The 16,070-nt window shown below is 38.1% G+C and overlaps 4 non-coding genes across 4 annotated transcripts; 3 read left to right on the top strand and 1 right to left on the bottom strand.

Moving 5' to 3' along the window:
* The first annotated feature begins 2,621 nt into the window (after nucleotides 1-2,621).
* TRNAP-UGG (transfer RNA proline (anticodon UGG)) lies at nucleotides 2,622-2,703 on the top strand. The gene has a single exon. It is a non-coding gene; the product is annotated as a tRNA-Pro (tRNA).
* A 7,582-nt stretch (nucleotides 2,704-10,285) lies between these two features.
* On the top strand, nucleotides 10,286-10,367 carry TRNAS-UGA (transfer RNA serine (anticodon UGA)). Its single transcript has one exon. It is a non-coding gene; the product is annotated as a tRNA-Ser (tRNA).
* Nucleotides 10,368-13,403: 3,036 nt separating this feature from the next.
* TRNAS-UGA (transfer RNA serine (anticodon UGA)) lies at nucleotides 13,404-13,485 on the top strand. Its single transcript has one exon. It is a non-coding gene; the product is annotated as a tRNA-Ser (tRNA).
* A 1,280-nt stretch (nucleotides 13,486-14,765) lies between these two features.
* TRNAT-AGU (transfer RNA threonine (anticodon AGU)) lies at nucleotides 14,766-14,839 on the bottom strand. The gene has a single exon. It is a non-coding gene; the product is annotated as a tRNA-Thr (tRNA).
* Between the last annotated feature and the right edge of the window lie 1,231 nt (nucleotides 14,840-16,070).

Here is a 16,070-nt window from a genome sequence, read left to right as displayed (position 1 = left end):
TAAAAACGTTTATTTGCAAAGTTATGAGCATTTATTTATATATACTAATGTAGCTCTAATAGCCAAATAGGAGATGACTCCTTTTTACTCTGGGCAGCTAATGTTTTCTGTATGACGCTGTCCAATCAGCATACAACTTCTCCCCCTTCCCTGTCCAGCAACACAGTGTGATCATATAGTACACTGCGTCCATTCCCGACTGTGTTTTCAACAGGTGATATCTTCGGTTCTGTCACTCTGAAAAGCGAGCAATATTTAGAGTATAAATCACTATAACTACAGCATCCCATTTGTCCAGACTTTTATTTTTCTCTTGATAAATACAAATCAGGTTAGTTGGACAACTTCTGCCCTTAGTAAATCTCTGCTTGCTGTCAATTATAATACTATTTTCTGTTACATACTCCTGTATATAGTCCCTTAAATGGACTCTGTCACCAGTTTATCAATTCCCAATTTCCTAACTAGCCTAATAGGCGCTCTGATGCTGATAACTACAGTGTGATTTGTTGTTTTTTGTTTTAAAAACGTTTATTTGCAAAGTTATGAGCATTTATTTATATATACTAATGTAGCTCTAATAGCCAAATAGGAGATGACTCCTTTTTACTCTGGGCAGCTAATGTTTTCTGTATGACGCTGTCCAATCAGCATACAACTTCTCCCCCTTCCCTGTCCAGCAACACAGTGTGATCATATAGTACACTGCGTCCATTCCCGACTGTGTTTTCAACAGGTGATATCTTCGGTTCTGTCACTCTGAAAAGCGAGCAATATTTAAAGTATAAATCACTATAACTACAGCATCCCATTTGTCCAGACTTTTATTTTTCTCTTGATAAATACAAATCAGGTTGGTTGGACAACTTCTGCCCTTAGTAAATCTCTGCTTGCTGTCAATTATAATACTATTTTCTGTTACATACTCCTGTATATAGTCCCTTAAATGGACTCTGTCACCAGTTTATCAATTCCCAATTTCCTAACTAGCCTAATAGGCGCTCTGATGCTGATAACTACAGTGTGATTTGTTGTTTTTTGTTTTAAAAACGTTTATTTGCAAAGTTATGAGCATTTATTTATATATACTAATGTAGCTCTAATAGCCAAATAGGAGATGACTCCTTTTTACTCTGGGCAGCTAATGTTTTCTGTATGACGCTGTCCAATCAGCATACAACTTCTCCCCCTTCCCTGTCCAGCAACACAGTGTGATCATATAGTACACTGCGTCCATTCCCGACTGTGTTTTCAACAGGTGATATCTTCGGTTCTGTCACTCTGAAAAGCGAGCAATATTTAAAGTATAAATCACTATAACTACAGCATCCCATTTGTCCAGACTTTTATTTTTCTCTTGATAAATACAAATCAAGTTGGTTGGACAACTTCTGCCCTTAGTAAATCTCTGCTTGCTGTCAATTATAATACTATTTTCTGTTACATACTCCTGTATATAGTCCCTTAAATGGACTCTGTCACCAGTTTATCAATTCCCAATTTCCTAACTAGCCTAATAGGCGCTCTGATGCTGATAACTACAGTGTGATTTGTTGTTTTTTGTTTTAAAAACGTTTATTTGCAAAGTTATGAGCATTTATTTATATATACTAATGTAGCTCTAATAGCCAAATAGGAGATGACTCCTTTTTACTCTGGGCAGCTAATGTTTTCTGTATGACGCTGTCCAATCAGCATACAACTTCTCCCCCTTCCCTGTCCAGCAACACAGTGTGATCATATAGTACACTGCGTCCATTCCCGACTGTGTTTTCAACAGGTGATATCTTCGGTTCTGTCACAGCTAGAACTGTGATTTTGGTGTCATATGAAAGAGTAGAATCCAGTCTTTCAAATGCCACCAAATCTGCTTTTTTAGGTGGCCCACAGCCCGAGATATGGCTGTTTGAATTGATCCCCCTTCCCTGTAGCTTGAGTTTCACAATGTGTGTGAAGCAGCTTCATGCTGATAGGACAGCATCAGATGCTGAGAGTCCGCTCCACCTCAGGAGAATTGCTGCTGTTACCTCCCAGATGTCTAATAAAGGCTAAATTACATATTTAGAAAATGCTCATAACTTTGCAAATAATAAACATTTTTTTACTACAAATCACCCTGTAGTTATCAGCAGCAAAGCACCTATTAGACTAGTTAGGAGTTAGGGACCTGATAAACTGGTAACAGAGTCCCTTTAAGAGCTCTTCAAAAGTTTTTCCCACAATGGATGTTAAGCTTACTGGTCTATAATTACTTTGTATTGAACTTACTACTTATAGAAAACTCAATGACATTCATGGGGTCTCTGTCACCAATGAAAAACCCGATAGATTTTTAATCGCCTATAAAGAATTTGATTCATCATATACTTTAGTTATGTAAACTTAAATAATAAACAAGTGAATAAACTAAAGCAACAAATAGCAAGGCACTGCTGAGATTTGAACTCAGGATCTCCTGTTTACTAGACAGGCACTTTAACCAACTAAGCCACAGCACCAAAGCACTTTTCTTCTCACGGTGTCCTACCACACAGCTCAGTTCAGAGCAAAAGACTGATCTCATATTTTAGGCTAGCCCCTTAGGTGTAGTTGCCTGAAGTCTTAACAGACAGGGTACATAAGTTGTGATGGCCGAGTGGTTAAGGCGTTGGATTTGGAATCCAATGGGGTCTCCCTGCACATGATCAAGTCCTGTTCACAACGTTCTATTTTAAGAAGAGAACTTCCAGAAACATATTAAAGTTTGTCACATATAGAAAGAGTTATTTTAATTCCATCCTCTTTGTCACTGATTAATTACATTAATAATAGTGGTTCCAGCTGTGCCCCTGGCTTACAACTCTGAAAAGGGAGCAATATTTAGAGTATAAATCACTATAACTACAGCATCCCATTTGTCCAGACTTTTATTTTTCTCTTGATAAATACAAATCAGGTTGGTTGGACAACTTCTGCCCTTAGTAAATCTCTGCTTGCTGTCAATTATAATACTATTTTCTGTTACATACTCCTGTATATAGTCCCTTAAATGGACTCTGTCACCAGTTTATCAATTCCCAATTTCCTAACTAGCCTAATAGGCGCTCTGATGCTGATAACTACAGTGTGATTTGTTGTTTTTTGTTTTAAAAACGTTTATTTGCAAAGTTATGAGCATTTATTTATATATACTAATGTAGCTCTAATAGCCAAATAGGAGATGACTCCTTTTTACTCTGGGCAGCTAATGTTTTCTGTATGACGCTGTCCAATCAGCATACAACTTCTCCCCCTTCCCTGTCCAGCAACACAGTGTGATCATATAGTACACTGCGTCCATTCCCGACTGTGTTTTCAACAGGTGATATCTTCGGTTCTGTCACAGCTAGAACTGTGATTTTGGTGTCATATGAAAGAGTAGAATCCAGTCTTTCAAATGCCACCAAATCTGCTTTTTTAGGTGGCCCACAGCCCGATATATGGCTGTTTGAATTGATCCCCCTTCCCTGTAGCTTGAGTTTCACAATGTGTGTGAAGCAGCTTCATGCTGATAGGACAGCATCAGATGCTGAGAGTCAGCTCCACCTCAGGAGAATTGCTGCTGTTACCTCCCAGATGTCTAATAAAGGCTAAATTACATATTTAGAAAATGCTCATAACTTTGCAAATAATAAACATTTTTTTACTACAAATCACCCTGTAGTTATCAGCAGCAAAGCACCTATTAGACTAGTTAGGAGTTAGGGACCTGATATACTGGTAACAGAGTCCCTTTAAGAGCTCTTCAAAAGTTTTTCCCACAATGGATGTTAAGCTTACTGGTCTATAATTACTTTGTATTGAACTTACTAATTATACAAAACTCAATGACATTCATGGGGTCTCTGTCACCAATGAAAAACCCGATAGATTTTTAATCGCCTATAAAGAATTTGATTAATCATATACTTAAGTTATGTAAACTTAAATAATAAGCAAGTGAATAAACTAAAGCAACTGATAGCAAGGCACTGCTGAGTTTTGAACTCAGGATCTCCTGTTTACTAGACAGGCACTTTACCCAACTAAGCCACAGCACCAAAGCACTTTTCTTCTCATGGTGTCCTACCACACAGCTCAGTTCAGAGCAAAAGACTGATCTCATATTTTAGGCTAGCCCCTTAGGTGTAGTTGCCAGAAGTCTTAACAGTCAGGGTACATAAGTTGTGATGGCCGTGTGGTTAAGGCGTTGGATTTGAAGTCCAATGGGGTCTCCCTGCACAGGTTCAAGTCCTGTTCATAATGTTCTATTTTAAGAAGAGAACTTCCAGAAACATATTAAAGTTTGTCACCTATAGAAAGAGTTATTTCAATTCCATCCTCTTTGTCACTGATTAATGACATTAATAATAGTGTTTCCAGCTGTGCCCCTGGCTTACAACTCTGAAAAGCGAGCAATATTTAGAGTATAAATCACTATAACTACAGCATCCCATTTGTCCAGACTTTTATTTTTCTCTTGATAAATACAAATCAAGTTGGTTGGACAACTTCTGCCCTTAGTAAATCTCTGCTTGCTGTCAATTATAATACTATTTTCTGTCACATACTCCTGTATATAGTCCCTTAAATGGACTCTGTCACCAGTTTATCAATTCCCAATTTCCTAACTAGCCTAATAGGTGCTGTGATGCTGATAACTACAGTGTGATTTGTTGTTTTTTGTTTTAAAAACGTTTATTTGCAAAGTTATGAGCATTTATTTATATATACTAATGTAGCTCTAATAGCCAAATAGGAGATGACTCCTTTTTACTCTGGGCAGCTAATGTTTTCTGTATGACGCTGTCCAATCAGCATACAACTTCTCCCCCTTCCCTGTCCAGCAACACAGTGTGATCATATAGTACACTGCGTCCATTCCCGACTGTGTTTTCAACAGGTGATATCTTCGGTTCTGTCACAGCTAGAACTGTGATTTTGGTGTCATATGAAAGAGTAGAATCCAGTCTTTCAAATGCCACCAAATCTGCTTTTTTAGGTGGCCCACAGCCCGAGATATGGCTGTTTGAATTTATCCCCCTTCCCTGTAGCTTGAGTTTCACAATGTGTGTGAAGCAGCTTCATGCTGATAGGACAGCATCAGATGCTGAGAGTCAGCTCCACCTCAGGAGAATTGCTGCTGTTACCTCCCAGATGTCTAATAAAGGCTAAATTACATATTTAGAAAATGCTCATAACTTTGCAAATAATAAACATTTTTTTACTACAAATCACCCTGTAGTTATCAGCAGCAAAGCACCTATTAGACTAGTTAGGAGTTAGGGACCTGATATACTGGTAACAGAGTCCCTTTAAGAGCTCTTCAAAAGTTTTTCCCACAATGGATGTTAAGCTTACTGGTCTATAATTACTTTGTATTGAACTTACTAATTATACAAAACTCAATGACATTCATGGGGTCTCTGTCACCAATGAAAAACCCGATAGATTTTTAATCGCCTATAAAGAATTTGATTAATCATATACTTTAGTTATGTAAACTTAAATAATAAGCAAGTGAATAAACTAAAGCAACTGATAGCAAGGCACTGCTGAGTTTTGAACTCAGGATCTCCTGTTTACTAGACAGGCACTTTAACCAACTAAGCCACAGCACCAAAGCACTTTTCTTCTCATGGTGTCCTACCACACAGCTCAGTTCAGAGCAAAAGACTGATCTCATATTTTAGGCTAGCCCCTTAGGTGTAGTTGCCAGAAGTCTTAACAGTCAGGGTACATAAGTTGTGATGGCCGTGTGGTTAAGGCGTTGGATTTGAAGTCCAATGGGGTCTCCCTGCACAGGTTCAAGTCCTGTTCATAACGTTCTATTTTAAGAAGAGAACTTCCAGAAACATATTAAAGTTTGTCACCTATAGAAAGAGTTATTTCAATTCCATCCTCTTTGTCACTGATTAATGACATTAATAATAGTGTTTCCAGCTGTGCCCCTGGCTTACAACTCTGAAAAGCGAGCAATATTTAGAGTATAAATCACTATAACTACAGCATCCCATTTGTCCAGACTTTTATTTTTCTCTTGATAAATACAAATCAAGTTGGTTGGACAACTTCTGCCCTTAGTAAATCTCTGCTTGCTGTCAATTATAATACTATTTTCTGTCACATACTCCTGTATATAGTCCCTTAAATGGACTCTGTCACCAGTTTATCAATTCCCAATTTCCTAACTAGCCTAATAGGTGCTGTGATGCTGATAACTACAGTGTGATTTGTTGTTTTTTGTTTTAAAAACGTTTATTTGCAAAGTTATGAGCATTTATTTATATATACTAATGTAGCTCTAATAGCCAAATAGGAGATGACTCCTTTTTACTCTGGGCAGCTAATGTTTTCTGTATGACGCTGTCCAATCAGCATACAACTTCTCCCCCTTCCCTGTCCAGCAACACAGTGTGATCATATAGTACACTGCGTCCATTCCCGACTGTGTTTTCAACAGGTGATATCTTCGGTTCTGTCACAGCTAGAACTGTGATTTTGGTGTCATATGAAAGAGTAGAATCCAGTCTTTCAAATGCCACCAAATCTGCTTTTTTAGGTGGCCCACAGCCCGATATATGGCTGTTTGAATTGATCCCCCTTCCCTGTAGCTTGAGTTTCACAATGTGTGTGAAGCAGCTTCATGCTGATAGGACAGCATCAGATGCTGAGAGTCAGCTCCACCTCAGGAGAATTGCTGCTGTTACCTCCCAGATGTCTAATAAAGGCTAAATTACATATTTAGAAAATGCTCATAACTTTGCAAATAATAAACATTTTTTTACTACAAATCACCCTGTAGTTATCAGCAGCAAAGCACCTATTAGACTAGTTAGGAGTTAGGGACCTGATATACTGGTAACAGAGTCCCTTTAAGAGCTCTTCAAAAGTTTTTCCCACAATGGATGTTAAGCTTACTGGTCTATAATTACTTTGTATTGAACTTACTAATTATACAAAACTCAATGACATTCATGGGGTCTCTGTCACCAATGAAAAACCCGATAGATTTTTAATCGCCTATAAAGAATTTGATTAATCATATACTTTAGTTATGTAAACTTAAATAATAAGCAAGTGAATAAACTAAAGCAACTGATAGCAAGGCACTGCTGAGTTTTGAACTCAGGATCTCCTGTTTACTAGACAGGCACTTTAACCAACTAAGCCACAGCACCAAAGCACTTTTCTTCTCATGGTGTCCTACCACACAGCTCAGTTCAGAGCAAAAGACTGATCTCATATTTTAGGCTAGCCCCTTAGGTGTAGTTGCCAGAAGTCTTAACAGTCAGGGTACATAAGTTGTGATGGCCGTGTGGTTAAGGCGTTGGATTTGAAGTCCAATGGGGTCTCCCTGCACAGGTTCAAGTCCTGTTCATAACGTTCTATTTTAAGAAGAGAACTTCCAGAAACATATTAAAGTTTGTCACCTATAGAAAGAGTTATTTCAATTCCATCCTCTTTGTCACTGATTAATTACATTAATAATAGTGTTTCCAGCTGTGCCCCTGGCTTACAACTCTGAAAAGCGAGCAATATTTAGAGTATAAATCACTATAACTACAGCATCCCATTTGTCCAGACTTTTATTTTTCTCTTGATAAATACAAATCAAGTTGGTTGGACAACTTCTGCCCTTAGTAAATCTCTGCTTGCTGTCAATTATAATACTATTTTCTGTCACATACTCCTGTATATAGTCCCTTAAATGGACTCTGTCACCAGTTTATCAATTCCCAATTTCCTAACTAGCCTAATAGGTGCTGTGATGCTGATAACTACAGTGTGATTTGTTGTTTTTTGTTTTAAAAACGTTTATTTGCAAAGTTATGAGCATTTATTTATATATACTAATGTAGCTCTAATAGCCAAATAGGAGATGACTCCTTTTTACTCTGGGCAGCTAATGTTTTCTGTATGACGCTGTCCAATCAGCATACAACTTCTCCCCCTTCCCTGTCCAGCAGCACAGTGTGATCATATAGTACACTGCGTCCATTCCCGACTGTGTTTCAACAGGTGATATCTTCGGTTCTGTCACAGCTAGAACTGTGATTTTGGTGTCATATGAAAGAGTAGAATCCAGTCTTTCAAATGCCACCAAATCTGCTTTTTTAGGTGGCCCACAGCCCGAGATATGGCTGTTTGAATTGATCCCCCTTCCCTGTAGCTTGAGTTTCACAATGTGTGTGAAGCAGCTTCATGCTGATAGGACAGCATCAGATGCTGAGAGTCAGCTCCACCTCAGGAGAATTGCTGCTGTTACCTCCCAGATGTCTAATAAAGGCTAAATTACATATTTAGAAAATGCTCATAACTTTGCAAATAATAAACATTTTTTTACTACAAATCACCCTGTAGTTATCAGCAGCAAAGCACCTATTAGACTAGTTAGGAGTTAGGGACCTGATATACTGGTAACAGAGTCCCTTTAAGAGCTCTTCAAAAGTTTTTCCCACAATGGATGTTAAGCTTACTGGTCTATAATTACTTAGTATTGAACTTACTACTTATAGAAAACTCAATGACATTCATGGGGTCTCTGTCACCAATGAAAAACCCGATAGATTTTTAATTGCCTATAAAGAATTTGATTAATCATATACTTTAGTTATGTAAACTTAAATAATAAGCAAGTGAATAAACTAAAGCAACTGATAGCAAGGCACTGCTGAGTTTTGAACTCAGGATCTCCTGTTTACTAGACAGGCACTTTAACCAACTAAGCCACAGCACCAAAGCACTTTTCTTCTCACGGTGTCCTACCACACAGCTCAGTTCAGAGCAAAAGACTGATCTCATATTTTAGGCTAGCCCCTTAGGTGTAGTTGCCAGAAGTCTTAACAGTCAGGGTACATAAGTTGTGATGGCCGAGTGGTTAAGGCGTTGGATTTGAAGTCCAATGGGGTCTCCCTGCACAGGTTCAAGTCCTGTTCATAACGTTCTATTTTAAGAAGAGAACTTCCAGAAACATATTAAAGTTTGTCACCTATAGAAAGAGTTATTTCAATTCCATCCTCTTTGTCACTGATTAATTACATTAATAATAGTGTTTCCAGCTGTGCCCCTGGCTTACAACTCTGAAAAGCGAGCAATATTTAGAGTATAAATACTCCTGTATATAGTCCCTTAAATGGACTCTGTCACCAGTTTATCAATTCCCAATTTCCTAACTAGCCTAATAGGTGCTGTGATGCTGATAACTACAGTGTGATTTGTTGTTTTTTGTTTTAAAAACGTTTATTTGCAAAGTTATGAGCATTTATTTATATATACTAATGTAGCTCTAATAGCCAAATAGGAGATGACTCCTTTTTACTCTGGGCAGCTAATGTTTTCTGTATGACGCTGTCCAATCAGCATACAACTTCTCCCCCTTCCCTGTCCAGCAACACAGTGTGATCATATAGTACACTGCGTCCATTCCCGACTGTGTTTCAACAGGTGATATCTTCGGTTCTGTCACAGCTAGAACTGTGATTTTGGTGTCATATGAAAGAGTAGAATCCAGTCTTTCAAATGCCACCAAATCTGCTTTTTTAGGTGGCCCACAGCCCGAGATATGGCTGTTTGAATTAATCCCCCTTCCCTGTAGCTTGAGTTTCACAATGTGTGTGAAGCAGCTTCATGCTGATAGGACAGCATCAGATGCTGAGAGTCAGCTCCACCTCAGGAGAATTGCTGCTGTTACCTCCCAGATGTCTAATAAAGGCTAAATTACATATTTAGAAAATGCTCATAACTTTGCAAATAATAAACATTTTTTTACTACAAATCACCCTGTAGTTATCAGCAGCAAAGCACCTATTAGACTAGTTAGGAGTTAGGGACCTGATATACTGGTAACAGAGTCCCTTTAAGAGCTCTTCAAAAGTTTTTCCCACAATGGATGTTAAGCTTACTGGTCTATAATTACTTTGTATTGAACTTACTAATTATACAAAACTCAATGACATTCATGGGGTCTCTGTCACCAATGAAAAACCCGATAGATTTTTAATTGCCTATAAAGAATTTGATTAATCATATACTTTAGTTATGTAAACTTAAATAATAAGCAAGTGAATAAACTAAAGCAACTGATAGCAAGGCACTGCTGAGTTTTGAACTCAGGATCTCCTGTTTACTAGACAGGCACTTTAACCAACTAAGCCACAGCACCAAAGCACTTTTCTTCTCACGGTGTACTACCACACAGCTCAGTTCACAGCAAAAGACTGATCTCATATTTTAGGCTAGCCCCTTAGGTGTAGTTGCCAGAAGTCTTAATAGTCAGGGTACATAAGTTGTGATGGCCGAGTGGTTAAGGCGTTGGATTTGAAATCCAATGGGGTCTCCCTGCACAGGTTCAAGTCCTGTTCATAACGTTCTATTTTAAGAAGAGAACTTCCAGAAACATATTAAAGTTTGTCACCTATAGAAAGAGTTATTTCAATTCCATCCTCTTTGTCACTGATTAATTACATTAATAATAGTGTTTCCAGCTGTGCCCCTGGCTTACAACTCTGAAAAGCGAGCAATATTTAGAGTATAAATCACTATAACTACAGCATCCCATTTGTCCAGACTTTTATTTTTCTCTTGATAAATACAAATCAAGTTGGTTGGACAACTTCTGCCCTTAGTAAATCTCTGCTTGCTGTCAATTATAATACTATTTTCTGTCACATACTCCTGTATATAGTCCCTTAAATGGACTCTGTCACCAGTTTATCAATTCCCAATTTCCTAACTAGCCTAATAGGTGCTGTGATGCTGATAACTACAGTGTGATTGGTTGTTTTTTGTTTTAAAAACGTTTATTTGCAAAGTTATGAGCATTTATTTATATATACTAATGTAGCTCTAATAGCCAAATAGGAGATGACTCCTTTTTACTCTGGGCAGCTAATGTTTTCTGTATGACGCTGTCCAATCAGCATACAACTTCTCCCCCTTCCCTGTCCAGCAACACAGTGTGATCATATAGTACACTGCGTCCATTCCCGACTGTGTTTCAACAGGTGATATCTTCGGTTCTGTCACAGCTAGAACTGTGATTTTGGTGTCATATGAAAGAGTAGAATCCAGTCTTTCAAATGCCACCAAATCTGCTTTTTTAGGTGGCCCACAGCCCGAGATATGGCTGTTTGAATTAATCCCCCTTCCCTGTAGCTTGAGTTTCACAATGTGTGTGAAGCAGCTTCATGCTGATAGGACAGCATCAGATGCTGAGAGTCAGCTCCACCTCAGGAGAATTGCTGCTGTTACCTCCCAGATGTCTAATAAAGGCTAAATTACATATTTAGAAAATGCTCATAACTTTGCAAATAATAAACATTTTTTTACTACAAATCACCCTGTAGTTATCAGCAGCAAAGCACCTATTAGACTAGTTAGGAGTTAGGGACCTGATATACTGGTAACAGAGTCCCTTTAAGAGCTCTTCAAAAGTTTTTCCCACAATGGATGTTAAGCTTACTGGTCTATAATTACTTAGTATTGAACTTACTACTTATAGAAAACTCAATGACATTCATGGGGTCTCTGTCACCAATGAAAAACCCGATAGATTTTTAATTGCCTATAAAGAATTTGATTAATCATATACTTTAGTTATGTAAACTTAAATAATAAGCAAGTGAATAAACTAAAGCAACTGATAGCAAGGCACTGCTGAGTTTTGAACTCAGGATCTCCTGTTTACTAGACAGGCACTTTAACCAACTAAGCCACAGCACCAAAGCACTTTTCTTCTCACGGTGTCCTACCACACAGCTCAGTTCAGAGCAAAAGACTGATCTCATATTTTAGGCTAGCCCCTTAGGTGTAGTTGCCAGAAGTCTTAACAGTCAGGGTACATAAGTTGTGATGGCCGAGTGGTTAAGGCGTTGGATTTGAAGTCCAATGGGGTCTCCCTGCACAGGTTCAAGTCCTGTTCATAACGTTCTATTTTAAGAAGAGAACTTCCAGAAACATATTAAAGTTTGTCACCTATAGAAAGAGTTATTTCAATTCCATCCTCTTTGTCACTGATTAATTACATTAATAATAGTGTTTCCAGCTGTGCCCCTGGCTTACAACTCTGAAAAGCGAGCAATATTTAGAGTATAAATCACTATAACTACAGCATCCCATTTGTCCAGACTTTTATTTTTCTCTTGATAAATACAAATCAAGTTGGTTGGACAACTTCTGCCCTTAGTAAATCTCTGCTTGCTGTCAATTATAATACTATTTTCTGTCACATACTCCTGTATATAGTCCCTTAAATGGACTCTGTCACCAGTTTATCAATTCCCAATTTCCTAACTAGCCTAATAGGTGCTGTGATGCTGATAACTACAGTGTGATTTGTTGTTTTTTGTTTTAAAAACGTTTATTTGCAAAGTTATGAGCATTTATTTATATATACTAATGTAGCTCTAATAGCCAAATAGGAGATGACTCCTTTTTACTCTGGGCAGGTAATGTTTTCTGTATGACGCTGTCCAATCAGCATACAACTTCTCCCCCTTCCCTGTCCAGCAACACAGTGTGATCATATAGTACACTGCGTCCATTCCCGACTGTGTTTCAACAGGTGATATCTTCGGTTCTGTCACAGCTAGAACTGTGATTTTGGTGTCTTATGAAAGAGCAGAATCCAGTCTTTCAAATGCCACCAAATCTGTTTTTTTAGGTGGCCCACAGCCCGAGATATGGCTGTTTGAATTGATCCCCCTTCCCTGTAGCTTGAGTTTCACAATGTGTGTGAAGCAGCTTCATGCTGATAGGACAGCATCAGATGCTGAGAGTCAGCTCCACCTCAGGAGAATTGCTGCTGTTACCTCCCAGATGTCTAATAAAGGCTAAATTACATATTTAGAAAATGCTCATAACTTTGCAAATAATAAACATTTTTTTACTACAAATCACCCTGTAGTTATCAGCAGCAAAGCACCTATTAGACTAGTTAGGAGTTAGGGACCTGATATACTGGTAACAGAGTCCCTTTAAGAGCTCTTCAAAAGTTTTTCCCACAATGGATGTTAAGCTTACTGGTCTATAATTACTTAGTATTGAACTTACTACTTATAGAAAACTCAATGACATTCATGGGGTCTCTGTCACCAATGAAAAACCCGATAGATTTTTAATTGCCTATAAAGAATTTGATTAATCATATACTTTAGTTATGTAAACTTAAATAATAAGCAAGTGAATAAACTAAAGCAACTGATAGCAAGGCACTGCTGAGTTTTGAACTCAGGATCTCCTGTTTACTAGACAGGCTCTTTAATCAACTAAGCCACAGCACCAAAGCACTTTTCTTCTCACGGTGTCCTACCACACAGCTCAGTTCAGAGCAAAAGACTGATCTCATATTTTAGGCTAGCCCCTTAGGTGTAGTTGCCAGAAGTCTTAACAGTCAGGGTACATAAGTTGTGATGGCCGAGTGGTTAAGGCGTTGGATTTGAAATCCAATGGGGTCTCCCTGCACAGGTTCAAGTCCTGTTCATAACGTTCTATTTTAAGAAGAGAACTTCCAGAAACATATTAAAGTTTGTCACCTATAGAAAGAGTTATTTCAATTCCATCCTCTTTGTCACTGATTAATTACATTAATAATAGTGTTTCCAGCTGTGCCCCTGGCTTGCAGCTCTGAAAAGCGAGCAATATTTAGAGTATAAATCACTATAACTACAGCATCCCATTTGTCCAGACTTTTATTTTTCTCTTGATAAATACAAATCAGGTTGGTTGGACAACTTCTGCCCTTAGTAAATCTCTGCTTGCTGTCAATTATAATACTATTTTCTGTTACATACTCCTGTATATAGTCCCTTAAATGGACTCTGTCACCAGTTTATCAATTCCCAATTTCCTAACTAGCCTAATAGGTGCTGTGATGCTGATAACTACAGTGTGATTTGTTGTTTTTTGTTTTAAAAACGTTTATTTGCAAAGTTATGAGCATTTATTTATATATACTAATGTAGCTCTAATAGCCAAATAGGAGATGACTCCTTTTTACTCTGGGCAGCTAATGTTTTCTGTATGACGCTGTCCAATCAGCATACAACTTCTCCCCCTTCCCTGTCCAGCAACACAGTGTGATCATATAGTACACTGCGTCCATTCCCGACTGTGTTTCAACAGGTGATATCTTCGGTTCTGTCACAGCTAGAACTGTGATTTTGGTGTCATATGAAAGAGTAGAATCCAGTCTTTCAAATGCCACCAAATCTGCTTTTTTAGGTGGCCCACAGCCCGAGATATGGCTGTTTGAATTGATCCCCCTTCCCTGTAGCTTGAGTTTCACAATGTGTGTGAAGCAGCTTCATGCTGATAGGACAGCATCAGATGCTGAGAGTCAGCTCCACCTCAGGAGAATTGCTGCTGTTACCTCCCAGATGTCTAATAAAGGCTAAATTACATATTTAGAAAATGCTCATAACTTTGCAAATAATAAACATTTTTTTACTACAAATCACCCTGTAGTTATAAGCAGCAAAGCACCTATTAGACTAGTTAGGAGTTAGGGACCTGATATACTGGTAACAGAATCCCTTTAAGAGCTCTTCAAAAGTTTTTCCCACAATGGATGTTAAGCTTACTGGTCTATAATTACTTTGTACTGAACTTACTACTTATAGAAAACTCAATGACATTCATGGGGTCTCTGTCACCAATGAAAAACCCGATAGATTTTTAATCGCCTATAAAGAATTTGATTCATCATATACTTTAGTTATGTAAACTTAAATAATAAACAAGTGAATAAACTAAAGCAACAAATAGCAAGGCACTGCTGAGATTTGAACTCAGGATCTCCTGTTTACTAGACAGGCGCTTTAACCAACTAAGCCACAGCACCAAAGCACTTTTCTTCTCACGGTGTCCTACCACACAGCTCAGTTCAGAGCAAAAGACTGATCTCATATTTTAGGCTAGCCCCTTAGGTGTAGTTGCCAGAAGTCTTAACAGACAGGGTACATAAGTTGTGATGGCCGAGTGGTTAAGGCGTTGGATTTGAAATCCAATGGGGTCTCCCTGCACATGATCAAGTCCTGTTCACAACGTTCTATTTTAAGAAGAGAACTTCCAGAAACATATTAAAGTTTGTCACATATAGAAAGAGTTATTTTAATTCCATCCTCTTTGTCACTGATTAATTACATTAATAATAGTGGTTCCAGCTGTGCCCCTGGCTTGCAGCTCTGAAAAGCGAGCAATATTTAGAGTATAAATCACTATAACTACAGCATCCCATTTGTCCAGACTTTTATTTTTCTCTTGATAAATACAAATCAGGTTGGTTGGACAACTTCTGCCCTTAGTAAATCTCTGCTTGCTGTCAATTATAATACTATTTTCTGTTACATACTCCTGTATATAGTCCCTTAAATGGACTCTGTCACCAGTTTATCAATTCCCAATTTCCTAACTAGCCTAATAGGTGCTGTGATGCTGATAACTACAGTGTGATTTGTTGTTTTTTGTTTTAAAAACGTTTATTTGCAAAGTTATGAGCATTTATTTATATATACTAATGTAGCTCTAATAGCCAAATAGGAGATGACTCCTTTTTACTCTGGGCAGCTAATGTTTTCTGTATGATGCTGTCCAATCAGCATACAACTTCTCCCCCTTCCCTATCCAGCAACACAGTGTGATAATATAGTACACTGCGTCCATTCCCGACTGTGTTTTCAACAGGTGATATATTCGGTTCTGTCACAGCTAGAACTGTGATTTTGGTGTCATATGAAAGAGTAGAATCCAGTCTTTCAAATGCCACCAAATCTGCTTTTTTAGGTGGCCCACAGCCCGAGATATGGCTGTTTGAATTGATCCCCCTTCCCTGTAGCTTGAGTTTCACAATGTGTGTGAAGCAGCTTCATGCTGATAGGACAGCATCAGATGCTGAGAGTCAGCTCCACCTCAGGAGAATTGCTGCTGTTACCTCCCAGATGTCTAATAAAGGCTAAATTACATATTTAGAAAATGCTCATAACTTTGCAAATAATAAACATTTTTTTACTACAAATCACCCTGTAGTTATAAGCAGCAAAGCACCTATTAGACTAGTTAGGAGTTAGGGACCT

The sequence above is a fragment of the Rhinoderma darwinii genome (genome assembly GCF_050947455.1).
Source record: "Rhinoderma darwinii isolate aRhiDar2 chromosome 3 unlocalized genomic scaffold, aRhiDar2.hap1 SUPER_3_unloc_13, whole genome shotgun sequence".
Lineage (NCBI taxonomy): Eukaryota > Metazoa > Chordata > Amphibia > Anura > Rhinodermatidae > Rhinoderma > Rhinoderma darwinii.
The sequence above is the reverse complement of the archived record's forward strand: the minus strand, read 5'-3'. Positions and strand labels throughout refer to the sequence as shown.